The sequence below is a fragment of the Notolepis coatsorum genome, assembly GCF_963971535.1.
Source record: "Notolepis coatsorum genome assembly, chromosome: 5".
NCBI lineage: Eukaryota > Metazoa > Chordata > Actinopteri > Aulopiformes > Paralepididae > Notolepis > Notolepis coatsorum.
Window position 1 is genome coordinate 53,870,268 of NC_140169.1, and position 12,463 is coordinate 53,882,730.

The window sequence follows — 12,463 nt, forward strand, 5'->3', positions numbered from 1 at the left end:
TTAGCCAGTCAGCTGTTAGCTGCGGCGCTAGCATGTCGTGATCACTAGGTCAAGGCCTGGCGCGGGGTAGCTTTAGCTCCTCGCGCGCCGCCGCGAGCGCTTCTGGTCGCGTGCGCTGTTAGCTCGGCGTCTCGCGAGCAGGGGCAGTAGCGCCCGAACGGTTGGAGCGGCCGTTAGCTTAATGCTACTCTGTTGAACGTGCTTTGATTTTAACATGTTTTACACTCTTGACTACGACGTCATCCTTGACAGGGGATGTTCGTCGACCCTGCCCTGAGCCTGGACGGGGATTGCGTCAACAAAGAGGACTGTAGCGACTGGTTGGAGCGACGACGCTGCCCAGTTCGAGCAACACAGGATCGGCTGTGTTGTCTACGGGGTCTCGAGTCTGCACTTCGCTGATCTACGTTCCGGGTAGGACAAGGTTTGACCAGACCTTATAACACGTCTTCTGGTTTTACTTTTCTAAATGTTTTGTGAATAACGATGTTTTTCCCAAAACGTGTGTTGCTGCAATGCATTTAGGATACGACGCGAGTTATGTGTGAGCTGTTTTTGTCACTGGCAGTTAGCTTCTCCGTGCAAATCGGGTTGTTGTTACAGATGTGAAAATGATCTGGTTGTTGTGTGAGAAACATCATGGTGTTTATATGTACCGTGTACTCACAACTAAGGTAACTAACCTATGAAGCTATGCTTAGTGACAAGTGAGTAAAAGAATGTTCTTTTCTCAGCCTGTGATGACAACGAACAGTGTGTTCACACATTAACAGGTTTTCCTGTTTTAACTGGCCGTATTGAGGGTAAAATAAGAGGATTGTGTTTCCCCCCGGTTCCCTGGGGACTTTTTCATCCTCCTATCAGACATGTTGTGCACTAATTGTGTCTTTTGTGTGGTAGGGATGCGATGTAACCCTTAGCTTGATTGCTGAGGTTGTGCTAAAACTGCTGGAGAAACTTTATTTTCCTAAACGAAAAGATTGTTTGGTCGCTGTCGTGTGTGCTTAGCAAGGCCTGTGGCCGATACTAATCGAGAATTATGTATTCTCTCATTATGAAAAACGGCGTTCCTCTGTAGAGTGTTTTTGCCATTTTTTGTAGGTGATGATGGGTTGTGTGTGTCATGTGACCTACAACTGGGTTGGACTGGCCACAGAAGCACATGTGTATGTTGGACCGGGGCTCTTAGAGCCCTCTCTATTCTGTGTTTTTTCCTTAGTAAAAATCAGATAGCAGGTTAGCTCATGCGCTGTGTGGAGCTGTCAAACGCTTCATGGAGCTGACTATGACTGTGTCATATTTTCTTTTTGTCATTACATCGTATCATGGGTGTGGGGTCGTAAAGGGGTGAACTGGTAACCTTTCCTCTCCTCCTTGTTTCTGTCGGTCAGGGGTACACCCCCTGTCCTTCAAGGTTCCCGTCACGTGGCGGTTCGGCACGTTACGGGGGGGGGGGGTTTCCTGGTCCCACGGCCTGGTATATTGGGCGTGTGCACCGCAGGAATTCCCCCGCCGTAGAGTACGTCACCGTGCGCGTCTCTGTTGGTAGGACTTCCGTGTGCTGTTCAGGTCCATGTGATGGATCTGTTTCAGGGGGGTGGTCAGGGCTCCTCCTCACCAAGCGCCTATTCGGGCCTTCTGTGAGTTCGGACTCCTTCTTCCATGTGAGGGAGCCTCCATCAGAGTACAGAGCCTTCCTCCTCAGATTGTCAAAGTGAGTGGACCCTCTGGAAGGTGTCCTATTCTATTGTATATGTATTCGATTCAATTCGATTATTGAGTGTGTATGGGTTCAGTGCCTCTTCCCCGGAGAGCCCTAAAACCAATTTTTTACATGGCTCAAGGTGCAATATATTCTTTTCAATCTGTACAGCTCGCGTGGGAAGTCTCTCTGGGGATCCCCGTCTCCTTCCTATGGGAGGGTGGTGGGATGTAAAAATGTGAAATTTTTTTACCCCCGGCTGTGTAGACTGGGATACATACTGTTGATGCTTCCTTCTTTTCTATTCAAAAAGTGTTGGAGTTAGGAAGTGTCACGCCCCTCTTGTCGTTCCCCTGGGCGCCTTGGGGATTCAATGACAGGTCTAAATAGCCTGTTCATTGATGGGGGTGTGTCCCGACGCACGTATAGTGCTAGCTCGCTGTAAACAGGCGACTGACTGGCGCGCCTTGGTTGCTTGTGGTTAAAACAGCGTTTTTATGAAGCAACTGAGATGGGTTTTTTTTTTCCTCTTCCGACGACCAAATCCCACGACCTGGGATGGTTTTCGACGGATTCTCGTTCATGTCTGGGGGATGATGACGGAATGGATCTGAACATATGTAGAGGGGTCTCACGCCCTTGGGGTGGGCCACCAGGCGCGGTTCGCCCGAACGTCTGGGTGGCGCCTTCTTTTCATGTTAAGATCGACACGCATATCTGCCCTTTCTCCTGGAGTAGGCATGTCGGCGTGGTTAGGGCACGGGACTGGTTCTGGTCACGCTGGTCCGGATCAGTTGAACCCGTTGTCCGCCGGGGATGCAGATCTGCTGTTCTGGTACCCTGAGGGACTTGGGCTTTTTTCAGGGGGAAAAATGCCAGGTCGGTCCGGGTGTCACAGGGTTAAGCGCTATGGAGATCCTGGTTGGGTACGTTTTTACTCAGCACTGTCGTAATGGCTTACAGCCATGCCATTCTGTACACGCTCGATCTCGTCGGATCTCGGCCGCTACACAGGTTGGTCCTTGTTAGTACTTGGTTGGGAGACCGCCTGGGAATACCAAGTACGGTGTGCTTAGGGGCTGGTTCTCCATTCTTTTTCGCTCCTCTCTCACGCATGGCGAAGAGGGGCCTGTTGGGGTGGTCTTTGACCTCCTCTGGTGACCCTGTGCTTCCCGTATCGCCAGGCCCGGTCCGAGGTAATGTTCGTCGACCCGTAGGCCTGGGTTAACCCTTTTTTGAAAACTGAGACACTTGTACTGCGGTATAGCCGGTGTTGAGGGATTATAGGAACAACCACCGCATTGGGTAACGCCAAGGTGGTTGATTCCCTGGTGTGTTGGAGCAGTGTCAACTCTCGGGTTCACCGGTTGAGGGTGCCCCTGCACGTTCATGACGTCTGCCAATCGTGTCAGCCTTCTCTGCCTCAACCCCTCTGGGTGGGGGTTTTTAAATGGAGGCTTGGTCATGCAACAACGCCAGCATACGCCCCTTCCGCCGGGGCGGCTGTGTTCAGCTGTCCCCTCTGGCGCCTGTCTCGTCCGCAGTCTCCAGGCTAGGGTTAACAGCCTGTTGCCTGGTTTTTCCCCGGTGCGCTGCCTGCTTCCGTTGGTTAACCTTTTTTGTGTGCTTACGGCCATGCTGACTGCCTGTTCTGCAGGGTCAGTGTGCCAGGCGGTGTACTATTGGGGGGACAGGGCCCGCTCGGCTTACGGCCATACCAACCTGAACACGCCCGATCTCGTCCGATCTCGGAAGCTAAGCAGGTTCTGGCCTGGTTAGTACTTGGATGGGATACCGCCTGGGAATACCAGGTGCAGTAACTGAGGGGCCTTTGTCCGAATACGCTGGCGATGTGGGGGGCGGGGCACTACGTGCCCACCTGGTGGGGTCTTGATGCTGGCATCATGGACTTCTCCGGGCCCCCATTCCAGGGAGTCCAGTCCTTTTGGTGGGTCTGGGTCTTCCTTCGCGCTCCGCTGCTACGGCCTTGCTACGGGGTTGGGTTTGCCCTTGACCCCGTGATTCTGGGGGCAGTAACGAGGTTGTTCCTCCGTTCGTTCCCGGGTGGCATGCGGGTTGTGCGTGTGTGTAGTCGTGGGGTCAAGCCACGGTCTGCTCACCCTGTGCGTTGAGTTGCTTGAGTGCCTCTTCGCACGGTCGGGTCCGTCGCCCTCCCGTGAAGCCCCTAATAGGGGGGGTGCCCTCCATTAGGGTGGGTCGGGGGGGCTCGGCCCTCCCTGTTCTGATGGTTGTGGGGGGCTGTCAGCGGGGTGTATTTGTCGGCCGTTGGCTCTCGCTCGGCCTCCCTTGTGCAGAGAGCGATGCCGAGCGAGAGCGTATACGATACAGAACGTTAGGTTATGACTATAACCAAGTTCTGTTAGTATAGCGACGCTCTGCATCCGACGCCGCTGCAGCCTTTGACCTCGCCTTGTGGCGAAAGCTTGGGAAGGAGGCGAGTGGGTGGCCCCACCCCTGCTTATATGGGTAAGCTGATAGGGGTGTGGTCAGACGAATATTGGGATTAAAGGTACATTTGTGGTCTTTATTCAGTGCGCGTGCACATATGCGAGATAGTGCAGAGAGCGATGCCGAGCGTCGCTATACTAACAGAACTTGGTTATAGTCATAACCTAACGTTAACGATATATATATAGTTATATTAGTATTGGCTAAGCGTCCCGCTCTGAGCCTTACGAGATACTCCTATCTCCTGTGATACCTAATGTATCTCCCACGAATAAAAACACATGCACCCCACTTGTATGGGGCCCCGCCCCTTATGGTGGCACCGCCCATATAACCATGACCCTGGTCATGAAACACCCTTCCTCGCCAAAACCCGTCCCAGGAAAAGATCCCTCAAGAGGGAACTCAGGGCGCGCAGAGCGGGACGCTTAGCCAATACTAATATAACTAGGTTATCTACATAACCTATCGTTATATTTCGTATTGCATCGCGTCCCGCTCTGAGCCTTACGAGATAATGGGGAAGAGCGGGCGCGAGACCCGACAGATGTACCCCCTGAGGACCCGTAAGCCCACATCAAGGGGTGCGGGGAGCCCTGTCACCCCATCCTTCCTAACGAAGGGGGGGCGCAGTCAACTCCACCTGAATGCGAAGAGGGAGCCAGAACCCCTTGAACACACCGTACAGGCGGAACCACGTGTGACTCAACACACTGCGGCTCATACCCATACACTCCTGCTACCCGACCAAAGGACGGGAAGCAGGAAAGGCCACAGACCCCAGAACCGCCTGGGAGACAGAACCCCCGGTCATGTCCACGAGGTAAAACCTTACAAAGGGCCCCGGTGAGGACCATGAAGCTGCAGCACAGATGTCCTCCACCGAGGCCCCACCCAGGAGAGCGGCAGAGGCAGCCACCCCACGAGTGGAGTGCGCCCTGACGCCCCCAGGGGGATCCTGCCCAGCCAACGTGTAGCAGAGGGTAACACCCTCGCACAACCAATGGGACAGGCGCTGCTCCGACAGTGCCTTACCAGCACGAGCCCCACCGTAACAGACAAAAAGCTGGTCGGTAACCCTGAAATCCTGAGTACGGCTGAGGTAAATCCCCAAGCACGGACTGGACATGACAGGTGAAGGCCCGCATCTAACTCACTAGTGTGAGGAGGAGGACGAAACGCCTGAACCACAATATCCCGGGAGCGGAAGGAACTCCGGATATTCTTAGGCACGAAAGCAGGATTAGGTCGCAGAGTGACACCGCAATCGGTCCGAAAAGACAGGCACTCTGGACGTACCGAGAGAGCACAGAGCTCACCTACGCGTTTAGCGGAAGTGACAGCCAGAAGGAACGCGGTCCTGAAGGACAGCTGTCCCAACGGCGCCCGCTCGAGCGGCTCAAACGGGGCCAAGGACAACCGACCGAGGACCAATTGAAGATCCCAAGTCGGAGCCAAGGAGCGTTGCACCGGCTTAACGCGTCGAGCGCCAAGCAGGAAACGCTTCACAAGAGGGTGGCTGAACAAGACATCCCCTCAAACCCCTCATGATAGGAGGATATAGCTGCTGCATATACCCTCACCGTCGAAGCCGACAGTCTCAAGGAGAGACTGGAGGTAACTAAGGACAGCATCCAGGGGGCAGGAGACTGAGTCCCGGCCCCCCGCCTTACACCACACTTGGAACATACGTCATCTGCCCGCGTAAGCGCGACAGTGGAGGGAGCATGCGCATTCCAGATGGTAACACCATCAGGATCAAGAACCTGCGCCCCTCAACGTACCCGTCCCAACAACTGACCTAACAGATGTATGGGGAAGAATCCCTGGCGGCACGGCATCGGTCCCAGACCTGCCTGGCCATGTCCAGACACAATCCTCACCCGTCAGGATGAGGGCCGCCCCGCGACAGTACACCTGCACCCACATTCTCCCTGCCGGGGATGTGGGGAGCCCTTAGGCCGCGCAGATGGAGGACGCCCATAGCCAGCCGCCCGCCGCCTGGTGCAGACAGGGGGAGCGTACTCCTCCCTGTCTGTCGATACACGACACTGACGTCGTATCGTCCGTCCTGATCAACACCATTTGTGGACCAGAAGGACCGCTTTCAACACCAACACATTGAACGTAGCGCAGACCGGGCAGCATGGTTTGCCAGCTGCCCCCTACTGCGTTGGCCCGACGCATCACCAGCGAGGGAGGCGTCGGTGAAAACGCGACGTGAGACAGCGCCGTAACCGTCCTAGGACGGAACCTCCCGAGCGTGTTGACAACACGCTCTGAGATGGATGCCCATAGCCCTCCAACCGTTGACTGGGAAGAGGAATACTCTACATCCAGTCTACAGCAACCCCAGGCTGGTAGAGACCTGCCTGGTACGAGACCTGACGATCCACCTTGACCGCGAAGGACCAGAACGTCAACAGGGCAGAACACTCCGTAACCCCGGATGACGCAGAGGCCCCAGTGCGGCCTCCACGCACTTGGTGAAGATGCGGGGAGCCAGAGAAAACCGAACGGCAGCTTCTGGTACTCATACGCTAACCCTGCAAAGGAAGCGTAGGTAAGCCCTAGGATGGAAGATCGGGGATGCGCATGCGCATCCTACAGGTCTATGGAGGAGAACCAGACCCCCACCTGACAGTGTTCAACAGGTAGGAGACGATCCAAAAAATGCTGAACCTTCCCATGGGACAGGTCCAGCCTGGGTCTTACACCCCTCCCTCCCGACTTCTCGGGCAGAGAACACCGGGAGGAGAACGCCACGACGATGGCTTGCTTCGTCCACAGAGATTGGATCTCGTCGACCAGAGCTGTCCCTGCTGGAGACCCCGACAACAGGGTCTGTACCAAACCTGAAAACGGGTGGGGTTGTGTAAACACAAGTCCCCGCCTCACCATTCTCTCCATCTACCTCGACATATGGTACTGCCGTAGTCATATGTGACGACACTCCCAACGCACCCGCCGTCACGTGGCGCAGGTCCGCCAGGAACTGTAGATAGTTGGCCCGGTCCCCCCGCTGTGCGAAGACAACCCTGGAACCGTGCGAGGAGCGCGTTCCGTGTCGGAACACCTGCCCTGACACCACCCACGAGGCAATCGCACCCAAGGGGGAACCCCGACAGAAAGGGCCTGTCTGATACGGGGGGCTTCCGATCAAAAAAGCCCCCCCACTGAACACCCCTCCAGAACATGCTGAAGGAGTTGTTCTGCAGCCGGACATGCAAGGTGTAAGGCCCCCATGGGTTCCTACACACCGTAGCCCTGCAGTGATATTACTACCACCCCAAACCATGTGAGCTGCGACCACTTGCCAATATTTCAGGAGTGGGAGCACCAACATGATACCTGGCCTGGCGAAGGCGAGGCCGGGGAAGCCCGCACTGTGTGCCTCAAAAGGTTTCGAGCCCCCCTGCTGACACTTAAGTTGACAGACGTAACACCAGGCTCAACCAACACAGTTCAAGGTGTGGGAGCCGCTTGACAGCACAACATTCTCACGGACAGACCCAGGCTCAGCCATCAACTGGGTGTCAGCCCCTGTCCCCATGAGAAGCGAAAAGGGGGGCCGCCCGCGCATCAACGAAGGCACGCGGCCCGCAGCCAAAGGAAACAATCATACTTTTTTAGAGCCCACTTCTTCCGCTGGTGTTGGGGAAGGGAGTGATCGGAGAGCGGGCTGCTCGCGGCAGGACGGTGACGGCTTGTTTGTTCAAGCCGAACCCATCCTACATGGCCGATCCCTCGGCCGCCAAGGCTGTCGGCCTTGTGGACACCTGTCGAATCAACGCCCAGGATACCTCTGGTGGGGGAAAAACATGGCCGCCTGTCGAGGGCCCCGTCATCGCCGCTGACGAGGCCGTGCTCTCTCTTCTTCTGGCTGCGCGGTGTGAGGCGGTGTAGGGCCTAGGACAATACCGCCCGCGCTCCAGCAGAAGACCAAAATCCCCTGCGGAGAGGGGAACCCTGAGCGGTTATAGCTTGCGGCTGGGTCAAAGCTAATAACGTCAACAACCTCGCGCGATGTGTCGACGTCGGCTGGCCCCAAGGCCCCTCCACCAGACACAATTTTTTTAAATAGAAAAAACACCAATTCGAACACAGTTCTAATCGTTGCCAATTCCATACCGTGGCGGTACAAGCCTTAACAGCCCACCAGCCACTCGCCAGGCCGACCCACCCAAGGTGTCGGCCGGGCGGGGCATTGTTTCAATATATCAAAAACAAAGGACTGACGTTAACATGGAGCACCAGTGGTGATTGCAAACAGCACCCTCCACTGTGGTGTGCACCATGAAAAGGTTAAATGAATAAAAGAGCTAAACCACAAAAACTGTAGAATGAGCAAACCCATACACACAAAGTTAAGGGGAGACGGACCAGACCCGTCTTCATTCAAAATATTCACAACAGAACACCAGCCCTAGTTTAGCCCATTTACCAAAAAAGGTAAACAAAGCCCCCCCCCGCACTACTCCCCCAGTATACCGATTGACCGTCAGTATGAATGGTTTGAGAGGAGAGAAAGCTGTAGCAAGACAGACCTTCTCATAGCAGAGTGACAAAACGAAACAATAGCCCCCTACACAGGGCCGCCCCAGGAGATGGGGGCCTCGCGTCTAAAAACGCACAGGGCCTCACATTTCTCCCAGGCGGCCCTGCCCTTATACTACTGCAGCCTAACGCCAGGCAATGTGGGATCCAAGACAACAATTGCCTGTGCACAGACACGCAACATGTTTATCATGTCGGCTGGACCCATAGCCCCACTACCCGACGCCAACCCAGATGGGAACACCGTTCAACAAACCCCGCCGGAACACAAGGTAAAATACCTGGCTAGGAACCTAGCCACGACCTACCCCGTTGTCAACCTATTTACCCGAAAAAGGTAAATAGAACTCAAAACCCCACAACAGCTACCAACTGACCTTCATTGATGAACCGGGCAAGAGGCGGGAGAGTGACAACATCTCACAGCGGAGACATTAAAACAGCATAGCAATTAGCAGTAGTAATAGCATGCGGCAGTAGCGATAGCATGTTAGCATAGCTTTAGATGTTTTAGCAGCACGCCCAAGACAGCTTGGAAACCGTTCCCTGCAGAGAACGTTCACCAAACCATCCTGCCCCCGGCGCCAACACACAACATGGTTGTGTTAACAAAACAAACCAGCATTACTAACACTAATACCCATGCCTGAAGACACAGGGCCTACCTGAGTACAAGCTGGCCCGACAGCCAGCCTTGTACAGCTGAACCTCGATGTGCAGTCATCAAACGAGGAACATCACAGGCCCGTCGTGTCGCCGAAAACATGCGTCGAAGATGCCAGGGGCCAGCAACCTCCGGTAAGCTTCCAACATTATTAATCTTCCTTAATCTTTTCATTCCGCTAGCTCGTATGGTGCACGCATCCAATACGCTGGGACGAAAATAGAGGAAGGGTGTTTCATGACCAGGGTCATGGTTATATGGGCGGTGCCACCATAAGGGGCGGGGCCCCATACAGGTGGGGTGCATGTGTTTTTATTCGTGGGAGATACATTAGGTATCACAGGAGATAGGAGTATCTCGTAAGGCTCAGAGCGGGACGCGATGCAATACGAAATATAACCTTCTGTAGTGTGGTAGTGAAAGGGTTAATCGTCTGTAGTGTGGTAGTGAAAGGGTTAACAGTCTGTAGTGTGGTAGTGAAAGGGTTAACCGTCTGTAGTTTGGTAGTGAAAGGGTTAAACGTCTGTAGTGTGGTAGTGAAAGGGTTAACCTTCTGTAGTGTGGTAGTGAAAAGGTTAACCGTCTGTAGTTGGTAGTGAAAGGGTTAACCGTCTGTAGTGTGGTAGTGAAAGGGTTAACCGTCTGTAGTGTGGTAGTGAACGGGTTAACCTTCTGTAGTGTGGTAGTGAACGGGTTAACCTTCTGTAGTGTGGTAGTGAAAGGGTTAACCGTCTGTAGTGTGGTAGTGAACGGGTTAACCTTCTGTAGTGTGGTAGTGAACGGGTTAACCTTCTGTAGTGTGGTAGTGAAAGGGTTAACCTTCTGTAGTGTGGCAGTGAAAGGGTTTAAGATTCATTACTGCCTCATATCGGCTAATAAGCCCGGAATACACAGAACGAAAGACAACAGGTTAGGATCTCTCTTTAACAGTACTGTATATTTGCACATCTTGTATGTCACAAATGTAACAGTACTGTCTATCTGTATGTCATGTATGTCATAAATGTCATTATGAATTGAAAATGGGGGACCCTCATGTAAACAAGACGAAAGTCTCTCTGGTCTGCATCCCCTTGTGTGTATTGAGCCGTACTGTATTGTACCCATTCTGCAATCTGTTCATAAAAAATGTCAATCAATCAATCAATAAATCAATAGACTTTAGCCTACCTTTGTGGCGTCGGCGCCGGCCCACGTTGGCGACAGGAGGCACGGTCCACCGTGACGCGCGACCAACGCTTCCATGGCCCCTTCGCGCCGAGTGTCAAAACAAAACTAGTGACAAAAACAAACAAGGGGTTTAGCCGACAAAATAATGGATTTTTTTAGTTCTAACCCTCCGGCTGAGCGACAGTGACAGTCTCTCTCTCTCTCCCCTTTCCTTGCGGCCACTCCAATCCCACTTCCATCCCTGCCGGGTAATCTTCTTATCACTGGTAAAGCCCACCAGCTTAAGGATCTCCTGCTTGTAGCCACCTGGGCCCATCGGTGTGAGCTCTCGGTCCTCTACGTAGCAGCTCCTCTCTCTCTGCTCTTCTCTGTCGTCTGTTCGATTGATTGATTGATTGATTGATTGATTGATTGATTGAAAACTGTATTAACATATTGCAGAATGGGTACAATACAGTACGGCTCAATACATTGCGAGAGTAACACCCCTGCACAAAAAGGGCAGTAAATTAGACCCAGGCAACTACCGCCCTGTTTCTATCCTTACCTCCACCTCGAAAGTCATGGACATTTTTTTATACGAACAGGTCGAAAAGTACCTCGCGAAAAAAAATCGAATCTACAAATTCCAATCTGGCTTCAGAACGTCCCACTCCACTGACACATGCCTCCTCTATTTAAACGACCACATCAAACAAGAGGTGGACGCGGGCAAATACTGCGGCATGGTCATGCTGGACCTACAAAAGGCCTTCGACACTGTCAATCACACCATTCTGTTTGACAAGCTGAAAGCAATTGGTTTTGATAGTCTATCAGTGAGCTGGATGCAATCCTACCTGGAGGGGAGAGAACAGATGGTGGAGGTAAACGGTACCCTATCCCCCCCCCTCACAGTGAGCTGTGGTGTTCCACAAGGAAGCATACTATAGGACCGCTACTGTTCCTAATTTATGCAAATGACATGTCGTCAGCTTGTGACTGCAACTTGTTCCTGTTTGCGGACGACTCAGCCCTGCTGGTCTCTGACAAGAACAAGTTACAGGTTGAAAAAACCCTCAGCTCGGAAGTAGGCTAAATCTGCATATGGCTCGCCGACAACAAACTATCATTACACCTGGGCAAAACAGAGTCCATTTGCACCACTCTTCGGTTCAAATAACAAACTCAGCAAGACCGACGGCTTCTCAGTTACAGTGGGTGACAATATTGTCACAATGAAAGAAGAAATTACCTACCTGGGCTCCATCCTAGAGGCAAACCTTTCCTGTGAAAAAATGGCATCCAATGTAATAAAAAAAAGTCAACCAACGAACTCGATTCTTGTACCGGATCTCCTCTCTGGTATACAAGAATACCCTGAAGACTCTGGCAGGAGCACTCATTCAAGGGTACTACGACTATGCTTGCACCTCATGGTACCAAAGCACCTCAAAGGCGCTAAAAACAAAATTACAAACATCTCAAAACAAACTGGTCAGAATACTGCTTGACCTTACTCCTAGAACCCACCTCACCCCTGCCCATTTTGACAATCTAGGATGGCTTAGAGTAGACGACAGAGTACAGCAACTTGCAATGGGCCTGGTCTACAAGATACACTACGCGACCAAGGTACCCATGTACATGTCAAAATACTTCCCAAAGGTCAGTGAATACCACGATCACAACACCAGAGGGAGCTCCACAAATCATGTTAAACCCAGATTCGGCTCAAACAAAGGACTAAACACGTTTCGCAATTATGCCACATCAATGTGGAACGCCCTACCCAAAGCTGTAAAGGAATGTGAATCACTACCCACTTTCAAAACCACTCTCAAAAAACACCTACGGGAGACTGCAATTCAAAACTGGCCCCTGTAAATGTCCTAACCCAACCCCCTCCAATGTACAGTAAT